At 44.6% G+C, this 13,373-nt stretch overlaps 1 protein-coding gene across 2 annotated transcripts in view; it reads right to left on the bottom strand.

Moving 5' to 3' along the window:
* The window catches only part of dab1a (DAB adaptor protein 1a), a 202,328-nt gene extending 189,206 nt beyond the window's left edge, over positions 1–13,122 (bottom strand). For both annotated transcript variants that reach the window (XM_056378845.1, XM_056378848.1), the window contains exon 1: positions 12,692–13,122. The gene's annotated coding sequence lies outside the window, so the exon portion shown is untranslated. The remainder of the gene's footprint in view (positions 1–12,691) is intronic.
* Positions 13,123–13,373: the final 251 nt, after the last annotated feature.

Below are 13,373 nucleotides of genomic sequence, written 5' to 3'. Positions count from 1 at the left end.
CTCTCTCTCTCTGTCTCTCTCTCTCTGTCTCTCTCTCTCTCTCTGTCTCTCTCTCTCTCTCTTTCTGTCTCTCTCTCTCTCTGTCTCTCTCTGTCTTCTCTCTCTCTCTGTCTCTCTCTCTCTGTCTCTCTCTCTCTCTGTCCTCTCTCTCTGTCTCTCTCTCTGTCTCTCTGTTTCTCTCTCTCTCTCTCTGTCTCTCTGTCTCTCTCTCCCTCTGTCTCTCTCTCTCTCTGTCTCTCTCTCTCTCTCTCTCTCTCTGTCTCTGTCTCTCTCTGTCTCTCTCTCTGTCTCTCTCTCTCTCTCTGTCTCTCTCTCTCTCTCTCTCTCTCTCTGTCTCTCTCTCTCTCTCTCTGTCTCTCTGTCTCTCTCTCTCTCTCTCTCTCTCTCTCTGTCTCTCTCTCTCCTCTCTCTCTCTCTCTGTCTCTGTCTCTCTCTCTGTCTCTCTCTGTCTCTCTCTCTCTCTCTCTGTCTCTCTCTCTCTCTCTCTCTGTCTCTCTCTCTCTTCTGTCTCTCTCTCTCTCTGTCTCTCTCTCTCTCTCTGTCTCTTCTCTCTCTGTCTCTCTCTCTGTGTCTCTCTCTCTGTCTCTCTTTCTGTCTCTCTCTCTGTCTCTCTCTGTTTCTCTCTCTCTCTCTCCCATTTCTCTGCCTGACCGTTTGACACCATTTTTCCTGCGTGCTGTTTAAACTCGGCTGTGGCTTTGAGATAAATACATAAAGAAAATCCAGTGTCCAGTTTTTCCAACCTTTGCTCAGTTTCCACAAACACCACGTGACGCTGATCAACCGGAGTTATTTCTAGCTGTAAACATGAAGGTGGAACCAGCAGGACTCCAACGCTGTAGGCTGCAAAACTCAGTGTGTTATGCTACTATGCTGTTTAAGTCATCCATTAGCACCTTACCAGCTGGTTCCACTTAAGAAAAATAATGTCGCACCAGCCAACCAATCAAATCAGAGGTGTGAGATCCTGGAGTATACTTCCATACTTCCATTTACTTAACTATTTGTTCCCCACGGAAATCAACCACCTCAACATACCCTCCTCCTCCTGGTCAATGTTCTGATTCATTAAGTGTTACCGCTGTGCTTTTTACACGTGTTGATGCGTTCTGTATGTGGACTCCGTCCGCCGCTGCTCACCGGAGCATGGCGGAGGTTAAATGACTTTCTCAAGGGTACATCATTGCGTTTTGAGGGTGAGGACACTGATAACTAGTTTGCTACCGTCTTCACACTTTTTCCTACAGCGCACACACACACACACACACACACACACACACACACACACACACACACACACACAGGCTCACAAAATAGCACATTCTAGCTTTGCCTCATTTTGCATTAGACTCGTAGACGCTGTGAGGTCGAGGTGTCCATCTGGCTGAAAGATCATATCTCATCTTTTTAGGTGGAATCATGATCCACGGTCTGAGTCAGGAGTCTCGCCACAGATCTGGTTGAACGTGTTTGTCCTGTCACTTCAACTCAAAGACCCGACGCACAAACCTCTGCATCGCGTTTCTGCTCGTTCACTCGGACAGCACCGTTATTTATTTCTGGGCTGCTGTTTGTTCGTCCTGACTGTAAGTCCATCGTCATCGTCAGCTGGTGACGGCGGTTCTTGGTCTCAGTTGGAGAGCTGGTACTATTTAAATTAAAGATATAAATAGATCACCTTTTAATGACGAGAAGTGACATCATCCGTGATATAAGATCATCAGATCAGCCACCAACACTGTGACGTATAAGTGACACTAAATCAATAGATAAAAGTGTAAAAAAACATATGCATTAGATATAGAAACACATAACAAAAATACCAGTTAGCTGAGCAGAGTGGATATGGAGCGTTCCGGGAGAATGTAGTACTGATTATTGATCGCTATTGATCGGAGGACGGCAGGCAAATGAATAAACGATCCGCAAGGGACTCAAACGAGCTTAGTGCACGTTGTACCGCACACATGAGCTCCGTGTGTCTCTGTCTCTCTCCCTCTGTCCTCAGGAAACTGAATGACAGATAAACGGAGGGAGTTGAACGCGGTGTGAACCAGGAGCGGATCAGGGTGAATTGTGGGAGTTTCTGGGTGGTGCACACGGTGCTGAAATCAAGTGATGAAATCCAGGTTGTTGCAAAATACACTTGCAAACATGCGTACGCACTAAAACTAACAAAAAGTCCTGGACTGGAGTCAGACCTGAGAACTACAGCAGGTCTGTAGTTACAGTCTGTTGTTCCCTGTAGGAGCGTCACAGTCACCTGGTGTCAGTCACTTTCTATCTTCTGTTATCAAGGCAACAGCAGTTCACCTGAAGTCTGTCCGCCATCACCTTCCACCCACAGCCTCCTCTTCACTGTCTCTGTCTCATCCAGCCTTTACTGTCCACACAGTGTGTCTCTGTCTGTTGTGTCTGTCTGTTGTGTTTGATGTGTCTGTTGTGTCTGTTGTGTCTGTTGTGTCTGTTGTGTTTGATGTGTCTGTTGTGTCTGTTGTGTCTGTTGTGTCTGTTGTGTCTGTTGTGTCTGTTGTGTCTGTTGTGTTTGATGTGTCTGTTGTGTCTGATGTGTCTGTTGTGTCTGTTGTGTTTTTTGTGTGTTAGTTGTGTGTTTGTTTATTGTCATCTTTAGTTTTACTGCAGCACCACAGCTCAGTGTAGTGTAGTGTAGTGTTGTGTAGTGTAGTGTTGTGTAGTGTAGTGTTGTGTAGTGTAGTGTAGTATAGTGTTGTGTAGTGTTGTGTAGTGTTGTGTTGTGTAGTGTTGTGTAGTGTAGTGTAGTGTTGTGTAGTGTAGTGTTGTGTAGTGTTGTGTAGTGTAGTGTAGTGTTGTGTTGTGTAGTGTTGTGTTGTGTAGTGTTGTGTAGTGTTGTGTAGTGTTGTGTAGTGTTGTGTAGTGTTGTGTAGTGTAGTGTAGTGTTGTGTAGTGTAGTGTTGTGTTGTGTAGTGTTGTGTAGTGTTGTGTAGTGTAGTGTAGTGTTGTGTAGTGTAGTGTTGTGTAGTGTAGTGTAGTATAGTGTTGTGTAGTGTTGTGTTGTGTTGTGTTGTGTAGTGTAGTGTTGTGTAGTGTAGTGTTGTGTAGTGTTGTGTAGTGTTGTGTAGTGTTGTGTAGTGTAGTGTAGTGTTGTGTAGTGTAGTATAGTGTAGTGTTGTGTAGTGTTGTGTAGTGTAGTGTTGTGTAGTGTTGTGTAGTATAGTGTTGTGTAGTGTAGTGTAGTGTAGTTGTGTAGTGTAGTGTAGTGTAGTGTAGTGTTGTGTAGTGTTGTGTAGTGTTGTGTAGTGTAGTGTTGTGTGTGTTGTGTAGTGTAGTGTTGTGTAGTGTTGTGTAGTGGTTGTGTAGTGTAGTGTTGTGTAGTGTTGTGTAGTGTAGTGTTGTGTAGTGTTGTGTAGTGTAGTGTAGTGTTGTGTAGTGTAGTGTTGTGTAGTGTAGTGTTGTGTAGTGTAGTGTTGTGTAGTGTAGTGTTGTGTAGTGTAGTGTAGTGTTGTGTGTAGTGTTGTGTAGTGTAGTGGTTGTGTAGTGTAGTGTTGTGTAGTGTAGTGTAGTATAGTGTTGTGTAGTGTTGTGTAGTGTTGTGTTGTGTGTAGTGTTGTGTAGTGTAGTGTAGTGTTGTGTAGTGTAGTGTTGTGTAGTGTTGTGTAGTGTAGTGTAGTGTTGTGTAGTGTAGTGTTGTGTTGTGTAGTGTTGTGTAGTGTTGTGTAGTGTTGTGTAGTGTTGTGTAGTGTTGTGTTAGTGTAGTGTAGTGTTGTGTAGTGTAGTGTTGTGTTGTGTAGTGTTGTGTAGTGTTGTGTAGTGTAGTGTAGTGTTGTGTAGTGTAGTGTTGTGTAGTGTAGTGTAGTATAGTGTTGTGTAGTGTTGTGTAGTGTTGTGTTGTGTAGTGTAGTGTTGTGTAGTGTAGTGTTGTGTAGTGTTGTGTAGTGTTGTGTAGTGTTGTGTAGTGTAGTGTAGTGTTGTGTAGTGTAGTATAGTGTAGTGTTGTGTAGTGTTGTGTAGTGTAGTGTTGTGTAGTGTTGTGTAGTATAGTGTTGTGTAGTGTAGTGTAGTGTAGTGTAGTATAGTGTAGTGTAGTGTAGTGTTGTGTAGTGTTGTGTAGTGTTGTGTAGTGTAGTGTTGTGTAGTGTTGTGTAGTGTAGTGTTGTGTAGTGTTGTGTAGTGTTGTGTAGTGTAGTGTTGTGTTTGTAGTGTTGTGTAGTGTGTGTGTAGTGTAGTGTTGTGTAGTGTTGTGTAGTGTTGTGTAGTGTAGTGTAGTGTAGTGTAGTGTTGTGTAGTGTAGTGTTGTGTAGTGTAGTGTTGTGTAGTGTAGTGTAGTGTTGTGTAGTGTTGTGTAGTGTAGTGTTGTGTAGTGTTGTGTAGTGTTGTGTAGTGTTGTGTAGTGTAGTATAGTGTAGTGTTGTGTAGTGTTGTGTAGTGTTAGTGTTGTGTAGTTTGTGTAGTGTATGTAGTGTTGTGTAGTGTTGTGTAGTGTTGTGTAGTGTTGTGTAGTGTTGTGTTAGTGTAGTGTTGTGTAGTGTAGTGTTGTGTAGTGTAGTGTAGTGTAGTGTAGTGTTGTGTAGTGTAGTGTAGTATTGTGTAGTGTAGTGTAGTGTAGTGTAGTGTAGTGTAGTGTAGTGTAGTGTAGTGTAGTGTAGTGTAGTATTGTGTAGTGTAGTGTAGTGTAGTGTAGTGTTGTGTAGTGTAGTGTTGTGTAGTGTAGTGTAGTGTAGTGTAGTGTTGTGTAGTGTTGTGTTGTGTAGTGTAGTATAGTGTAGTGTTGTGTAGTGTTGTGTTGTGTAGTGTTGTGTTGTGTAGTGTTGTGTAGTGTAGTGTTGTGTAGTGTTGTGTAGTGTTGTGTGTCTGTTGCAGCCTTTAAACTGAGAGCAGTGGTGTGTCGGTTGTTGGTATCAGCCTCAGTGTTGATGCAGAGGTCTGTGGCTGAGAGGATGATGGAGAAGATTCATTATAGTCACAACAGACCAGTTTGGTTTCTCTTCCTCTGTTGTTGTGTATTCAAAGCACACGGACACACACAGCTGCACAAACACACAGACACACACAGGTGTATACAGGTGTGTGGATTTCAACTAGCTCTTTACTGCACTGTAGACTGGATTTATAGTTGGTATATTTATACTGGCAACACTATGTTTTTATGATTCACCAAAAATGTGATAATATTCATTATACAACAGTCAGTTGAGACGGAGTGATCTGATTGGACAGAGTCATCCCGTCAGTGCTGATATGGAGAACGACAGCACTGGGACTTTTCCCTCCACGTATCACTCCTCCTCACAGCTGTTCTATCAACCGTTAATCAGCGTCACATTAACGTCGTTATCGATCTCAGACTGTAACAAACAAAGATGAAAATATTTCAGAAATAAGGTTTGAATGAAACGATGTCGTCAGGAGAGGATGAAGGAAGAAGGTGGATCCTTCAGGAACACCTGAGGGAACGAGGAGACGAGGCAGCAGCTGGTGTCACTGTGCAGGTCGGGAACATGTTATGTGTTGCTAAGCAACAGTCCAGTACCAGTCCAGTTACAGAACTATTTGTGTTGACGAATAAATGATGAAATAAACAAACAAATCATAATGTGTTGTTGTTTATTTAACTAACATGGCGCTGGTAGAACTGTTGTATAAAAGCTCCTGCGGCCTCGTACCTACGACCCAATCACAGCCGAGCTGATGCTCAGTGACATCACTTCCTCTGTGGGATGATGCTTAACTAATACACAGTTTTACTTATTTCAAACACTGAAACAAGTTAAGACAACGTAATAACATTGTAAAAACAACACTCTGGTATTACACTATTGAAAGGGCACATAATGTTGCTCTCTCTCTCTCTCTCTCTCTCTCTCTCTCTCATTTCCACTCTTCTCCATCAGCAGCAGTAATGAAAAACCATTAAAATGCTTTAGGTGCACTCCCACTCTCTTTTTTTCCAGGCTGACAAAGAAGCTGTGAGTCGGTCCCTGGGTCCCAGCCATGGTCTGGTGAGCTGCACTCAGACACCTGCTGCTCATTAACCACAACAGGGAGAGGTGACCACTTCAATCAGGATATTAAGAGAGGAAATGAAATGGACGGGGGGGGGGGGGGGGGGGGGGGGAGTTATACAGAATGTCTAAAGGTGGGGTGGAGAGCAGACGAGTGGAGAGGATTAAGGGTTATTCTCTGGCTTGGTGCCCAGATGTGTTGTGTCCCTCACCTTCGCTCAGCTGAAACTTCCCCAGCACTCAGAGTTGTGTGTGTGTGTGTGTGTGTGTCTGTGTGTGTCTGTGTGTGTGTGTGTGTGTGTGTGTGTGTGTGTGCCCTGTCCACCTGACATCTCTTAACAGTAATAATGTATTCCCTCCTATTAATATGTTATGGATCAGAGAGTATATTATCGATCCAGCAGCTCAGCCGTATTGTTACACCGGTCTACCTCCCGTCTTTCTGCTGCTGCACCACGTTACGAGCTGCTCTCGCTCTCTGTCTCTTTCCCTTGTATTTTTTATTGCTTGTATGGACGTTGAATTGACTAGCACACAATGTTCAGCACAGCAGAACACTGCCCGTGCTTTAGCCTACCTGTGTGCTTGGAAAGGCTTGTACAAAAATGAGCAGATGGATCAATGAATCAAGAAAAGTTATTCAATAAAGATAATGATAATTGATTTTTCAGTGAGGTCATTTATTTAGCAAAAAATGCCAAATGCAACCGCTCTCAGATAAGAGTATTCCTCAGTCTCAGGTCGTTTTAAATTCAGCATGTTTGTGTTTGTTGTTCTTAGTCTGATAAAACAGGTAATTACACATGAAGCATTATTACAGGGAAACGTTTAAACCTCACTGGCCCAGCACAAGCTCCTGCTGCGCAGAAAAACATTGTTCAAACGCAGAGATTCTAGACAAGATCTCATTTTGTTCAAAGATACAAACATTTGGGGAAATGTGTAAAATGCTGCATGAGACATCTGGAGTACTTTCATCTAACGGAATAGCTCAACACTGAGTCTGGGGTTTAGTGAATTACTCACATATCTTCACTAATAAGCTGAATTAAATGATACAAACCGTATAAAATACTGTCAGGCAGTTTGGAATAAGATGATTTCTTCAACCTCACAGCTACTAAATAAAAAAACCTGTGTTAATGGTTTAAACCAAGTGCTGCATCGTTTGTTTAGCTGGTGAACAGTCAACAAAGAGCGACATTCAGCATTTGTATGTGGCATGAACAACATCCATGGTGATTCTAATCAGATTATCAAGCTCCAATGTGCATGAGAACATTATCACATTTAACATTTAGAAATCAGCAAATGTGATTACACGCTCTTACAATTTCCACTGATGACATCCGACACGGAAGTGGTACCTAGTTATGCTCATTCATGGATTTGGATCTGCGTCGAGTCACGACAATGGTTCTCCCTCTCCGTCTTATTGTTTGTTGTCAGCACCGACAAAACTGATCAAATCCAGATAAAACACAGAGCGAAACATGTGCTGCTGCAACAAAAAGGCTTGACTGAAGTGTAGATACCGCCTCTGCTCAAAGAAGACACGTCTTCATCGACACAACCAGCACTGCCATACTCCATCACCATAATTGATGTTTAAGTTTCTGCTGCATTGCATTTCACTTACAACAGCCACTTGGATCAGTCTGGGAAAAAGCAGTGACTGTGCACTTTGTTGCTGCACCCACATTATTTCTAAACCTGCCCAGGAGGGAGGCCAAACTTTTCTGTTGCAAAGACAAGCCTGTTAAGGTTTTGTTTTACCTTAATACTCCCTCAGGCTTTTCTCTAAGTGAATATTGCCACAAAAAAAGTCCTCAGTTCTAAAACTTTCAGAAATGCCTACACCCTACAATACATTTAAATACCATTAGCTGTTCATTGATTCATTCATTAACCATAGCACTTATCCACAAGTGGATCACAAAGGGGGCTGGAGCTAATCCCAGAGTGCACCACTGGACAGGTCACCAGTCTATCCCAGGGCTGACAGTCGCCAATTAACCTGCCTGTCTTTTAATTATAGGAGAATGGCAGAGTACTGGGAAAACATGCTAACTCCAATGAGAAAGGCCCTGGGGTTCGGCCAGCAGGTTCCTGTTCGCGGTGAGGCGACAGTGCTAACCACTGTAACACCGTGCCCACAACCATTGTGTTTGGCGTCTTACAAAATCGACAGACACAAGAATTAAAGACAAAGACTGAGACTGAGTTCAGCTTGTTTTACTGTGAAATGATCAGAGAGAAAGTTAGAAGAGGCAAAATATCTTTCTTTTTTAAAATTTTTCAGGCTTTTGCCTTTATTTCAGTCATAGTGAAAGAGAGAGAGGAAGACACGCAGCCAAGGGCCACATGCTGGACTCGAACCTGTGGCGCCGGGGCAAGGACTATTTCTCTTATTTAGTCTCCGACACAGAGCACAGCCTCTGTCTGGATCCACCATAGTTTAGTTTTTATTAACGTCACAGACTTTTATTAGAGGCAGGTCTTAATGTCTAACTGCCTCTGTTGTACATGTAGAGATGGTCACAGTCGTTAGTACGTAGTGTCGTTAGTAAGTAGTTTATTTGCTGTATTGGAGGCGAGGCTCAGTGTATTGGAAGTGCTCCTCCTCTTCCCTGCAGTTCCAGAGCAGCCGGGAGAGCAGAGCGGCTCAGCAGTGGTAAAGTACCATCAGTCAGTCAGTCAGTCAGTCAGTCAGTCAGTCAATGGAGATTATAGGACTGGCCTCGATGTTGCGGTCCAGCCAAAGAAAGGGAAGCAGTGGATGACACAAATTAATAATGAATATGAATGTTTGGATAATTCAGGGTACAGGTAGCAGCTTCCTCTCCAAATATGGCGACTGACAATATGTCCAGACAGAGAGTGGTCCTTTCAGCTTCTTTCTAACACACCACTGACACCTCCTAACGCCACACTAACTACCTCTGGTCATCACAGAGACTACAGCATACAGACACAAGCAGTGTACACTCGTAACCCAGCTGCGAGCCAGCATCAACAGTATCACACGCAAACAACACTTCATTTACCAGAGCTCGTGACATTCATAAGAGGAAATGAAAAAGAGCATGGTCCTGTCCCGAGCACGGGCGTGCGAGACAGTGATTGTGTTGAGTAAATGTGATTACCTGGGAGTCACTCTCTGGTGGCAAACGCCACCGAGTTATTACACTCTTATTATTCCCAAACTAATATCATAGCCTGCCAATCATGTACAATGCATTCCTTAACCACATGCTGACAAGCACCACACACACTGGGCGAGAGAGAGAGAGAGAGAGAGAGAGACACACACAGACAAAGAAACATTTAGGTAGAAACACACCCACAGAGATCCCCACTCACATTTACACACTGCGAGACGTAATGAAACACAGGCAGAATGAATCATACTCGTGCAGACACACACACACACACACACATTCATCCGGGGAGGCCGCAAGCCAGCACACATCTACACACACTCCTCCTTGAAGGGCCCTAGGGCGAGGGGAATTGTCCTTTTCATCTGAAGTGGAGAGGAAGCCCATTGGCCAAATTAGATTCTGCCATTTCCTGACGGAGTTAAGCATCAATCTGCAGCGTTGCGCCGTGATTCGCCGTGACCTTGGCCTATCACAATGCAGCGTCTGGGAGTGCTCAGAGAGGCTCTTAATCAGACCTGGAGGATACGGGGGCTATGATGACATTACTCAGCCTTTATCTCTCCACACACGTCCCTGTCGCTCGGTGTGTCTGTCTCCCACTCTGCCCTCTCCTCTTCCCTCTCACTTCCAGAGTGAGGATGTGGCTCAAATGGATGCTTACTTAACCTGACCCCTGAATGTGAGCCGTGTTCACTGATCCAATACTGCGCCGACACACTGCGCTCACAACGCTGATCAAACATTAAAAAAACACGGGCCTTTTGTGTCCGATGTGACCCGTCTTCAGTCATTCTGTCCCACTCAACAGGTACATCAACAGGTCAGCTTCTGCATCACTGATTGCATTCAAGCATCCATCCTCATACTGCACACACACATATGACCATCCCCTAAACAATACACACACTCATCCTCATTCCACACCTACTGCAGTCCCATTGTAAATGATGAGATTGTGCCAAGATGGAGATAAATGAGCCTTCATTACAGCCATGATAGCGCTAGGCAGCACCAGAGAGAGGGATGAGAGGAAGAGACGCTCTCCTCCTTTCATTCCCTCCGTCCCTCATTTACCACGTCCAAGGGTTCTTAACGCGTAAAGGACACAAAAGGACGAGGTACATGCTGCAGACATACAATAAATATGTGCATTTATATAGCCTGCACTTATACATACACACACATAAGCGCATCGTGAGAGAAATATGTGCATTTATATTGCTCCTTCACACACACTAACACCTATACACTGCTTCGAACCAAACTCCATCCACAGAGGCTGTATAACAAACACCTAATGGAATTCTCTGTCAGGATCTATCAAGGAAAAGCTTTTACCTCCACATGGATAACATTATAACTGATCACTTATATCAGCTGGAAACACACACACACACACACACACACACACACACACACACACACACATAACTTTCTCAAACCCACAGCCGTGCTGCATGCCAAATGAACACAGTGAACACGTGGTGTTTTAGGTACATGTGGCCCATTTGACAATTGAAAGAGATTTGTAAAAATCAAAGATATAAAAAGCCTGTCTCATTGTTGGCAGACAGTGTGAGGAGAATGTAATTGGATTTTTCCCCTCTTGGTTTAACAGATGATGTTTTTGCTGTGCTGAGGGTAGAAAGTTATGAGCGCTGCGCAGCACCTATACACATTCAAGCACACTGGTACACAGAAAATGCAGTACAACATTACAACTGCCAGTACAATACAGAAGACCTTTGTTATTCTCAAACAAAGTAATATTACCGCTCTGCATCAGTGCCATTATTCACAGTCAATGTGCTTCTGCTGTAGCAATACAGAAGCAAGACCAGAATTTTAACAACCTCAAAACTACCAACAGCCAGCAAGTGTGAGTGTATATGTGTGTGTGTTTAGTGTGTGTGTGTGTGTGTGTGTGTGTGTGTGTGTGTGTGTGTGCGGCTGCTGCTGAGTCACGCAGGATCCAGAATGGATTAGCCTGAGTCAAGCTTAAATCTCAGTGGGTCAATGTCTAGTTATTACCTCAGTGATGGGAAAGAGGAAACCAAAAGACAGAGACAGACGGAAACAGAGAGCGAGACCATCCTCAAGGCATGCAGATCAAACACACACACACACACACACACACACACACACACACACACACACAGTACACTTTCCCTGCATGCTTCTCTCTTTCATACAAACAAATGTGCACAAACGTGAACACACACACACATTCACCGTGGCTCCTGATTGGTTCAGAGTCGGTGTAGTGACTTGCAGGTTTTCTTCTGAGACATTTTAATTGCTTTTCCCATCCTCCTGTCCATTCATCCTCCCACATCCCCCAGCTCGCCACCTAGCTGTCGGTGACATACACAAACAGCATTGAGGATTATAAACTGATCTCTGAACGTCTAAAACGACTGAACCTCGGGACAGTGAGCAGAAATGTTAGTGGTCCTGTGGTATTATCTGTCTGATGAGCAAACCACACAAATCTACCCGTGCAAACCTGACAAAAGTGACGGGAGGAAGGTTTAGCGACACGGCAGCGCCAGCGCAAGATGGCGAGATTCACTGTCTTGCTCAAGGCCACTTCAGCAGCACAGATACTGCCTGTCAAGTAGAACCCCGGCCTTCTGGTGGACGGACTGAAACCACTCATTACATCCTCTGCTGATTTGATTAACCAAAGATTTCCTGCATTTTTTCCACTGGGAACAAGTGAAGCAGGGGTCCAGCTGTTATGTTCCAATGCATATCTAACAACTGATAATAATAAAAGGTGTAGATGTGCAGTAAATCACACTTCTACATGCTTCAACTTGCACCTGACCTGAGGGCCAGCTCCCTCAGACACAAATGTTCCTTTTATAATGAGGACTCCAGGCCATCAGCGCCAGTAAGACGCATAATGTACTAATACAATAATAAGATTCCACAGAAAGACAAATGACATATTAAAAAGACACACACTCTCGCACAGATGAAGCCAGAGAGCTGAGAGAGCATGCTTCTGTAGCCTGCAGCCTCGAGGCAGCGCCCAGCCCACAGTGACTGATACTCCAACACAGGCGTTTTTCTCACTAGTCCAAGCCAGTAAGAAAACACTCACACAAACACGTCCGTCATCCTCGCTGAACTCCGGCTGCCACAACATACATCTCCCTCTCTCCGGCTCCATCCATCTCCTGCATTCTCCATTTATATTTTCCTCTCTCTCTCTCTCTCTCTCTCTCTTCATATCAGCATCTCTCTATCAGGATTCTGTGAGGATCTATCCATCTACAACATGTCATAGAAGAATATCTCTCTTAATACTTATCTACTGCTCTTACAACTCTTCTCCCTCAGCTCTGTGCCTCTCACTTCACTTGGACGATTGCACTGAAATTCAGTTTGAAATGACATGTTGTTGCAATGCATTTAAGTGTAAAGATTTCACCCGCCAACATATTTTACTACTTCATATATAAAGTATCATGCACAGCCACTGAGCACAAATTCAAGCCCCCAGCAGACTTACTCATCCCTTTAAGTGCTGACACACACCTGATGGATCTTACGTCCGTCCCCGGTTCCTCCTCCTCTGCTTTGCCACCACACCTCGAAGGTCACTGCCGGCCTGCTGTCGCTCTTCCTCCTCCTGTCTTCCTCTCACTCTCTGTCCCTCTCTTTCTCTTCTCTCTCTCTCGGCTTTGCCAGAAAGGCAGAGGGTATCCTTGCAGGGGCAGGAAATCCTCAGCCACAGACGGACACACTTAAAAAGGCTGTAGAGCCTCACCGTTGCTGGAGCACACTGGAGCTGCCGGCTGACTGAGCTGTGGAAGTGGTGGAGGGAGGCTAACGTGGCTAGGCTATAGTCTGCACCACAGCAGCCTACAGACACACACACACACACACACTCACTCACACACACACATACAGCCAGAGAGCTCAGAGAGTCGCTAGCTCAAAGCTCACCGCAGCAGAGCTCAGAGTCAGCAACCTAGCCCCCCCCTCCCAGCCTGCCTCTCTCCTGCTCGCTCTGCTTCTGCCCCCTCCCCTCCTCACTCCGTTACCACATTACATCTAATAGCAGAATCCTCTCTTAACTACAGTATACATCACTCCCATCCTCAACTCTCATGCTCGTCTCCAGCCCGGCGATTTCCCTTCAACAAAGAAAAAGAAAACTGAGGGTACATCCTCTCTCCCGCCAAGGTGAATGTTTGTGCACATGGAAAAGAAACGA

The sequence above is a fragment of the Seriola aureovittata genome, chromosome 6 (assembly GCF_021018895.1).
Source record: "Seriola aureovittata isolate HTS-2021-v1 ecotype China chromosome 6, ASM2101889v1, whole genome shotgun sequence".
In the NCBI taxonomy this organism is placed as follows: domain Eukaryota; kingdom Metazoa; phylum Chordata; class Actinopteri; order Carangiformes; family Carangidae; genus Seriola; species Seriola aureovittata.
This window is presented reverse-complemented; position numbering and strand designations above follow the sequence as displayed.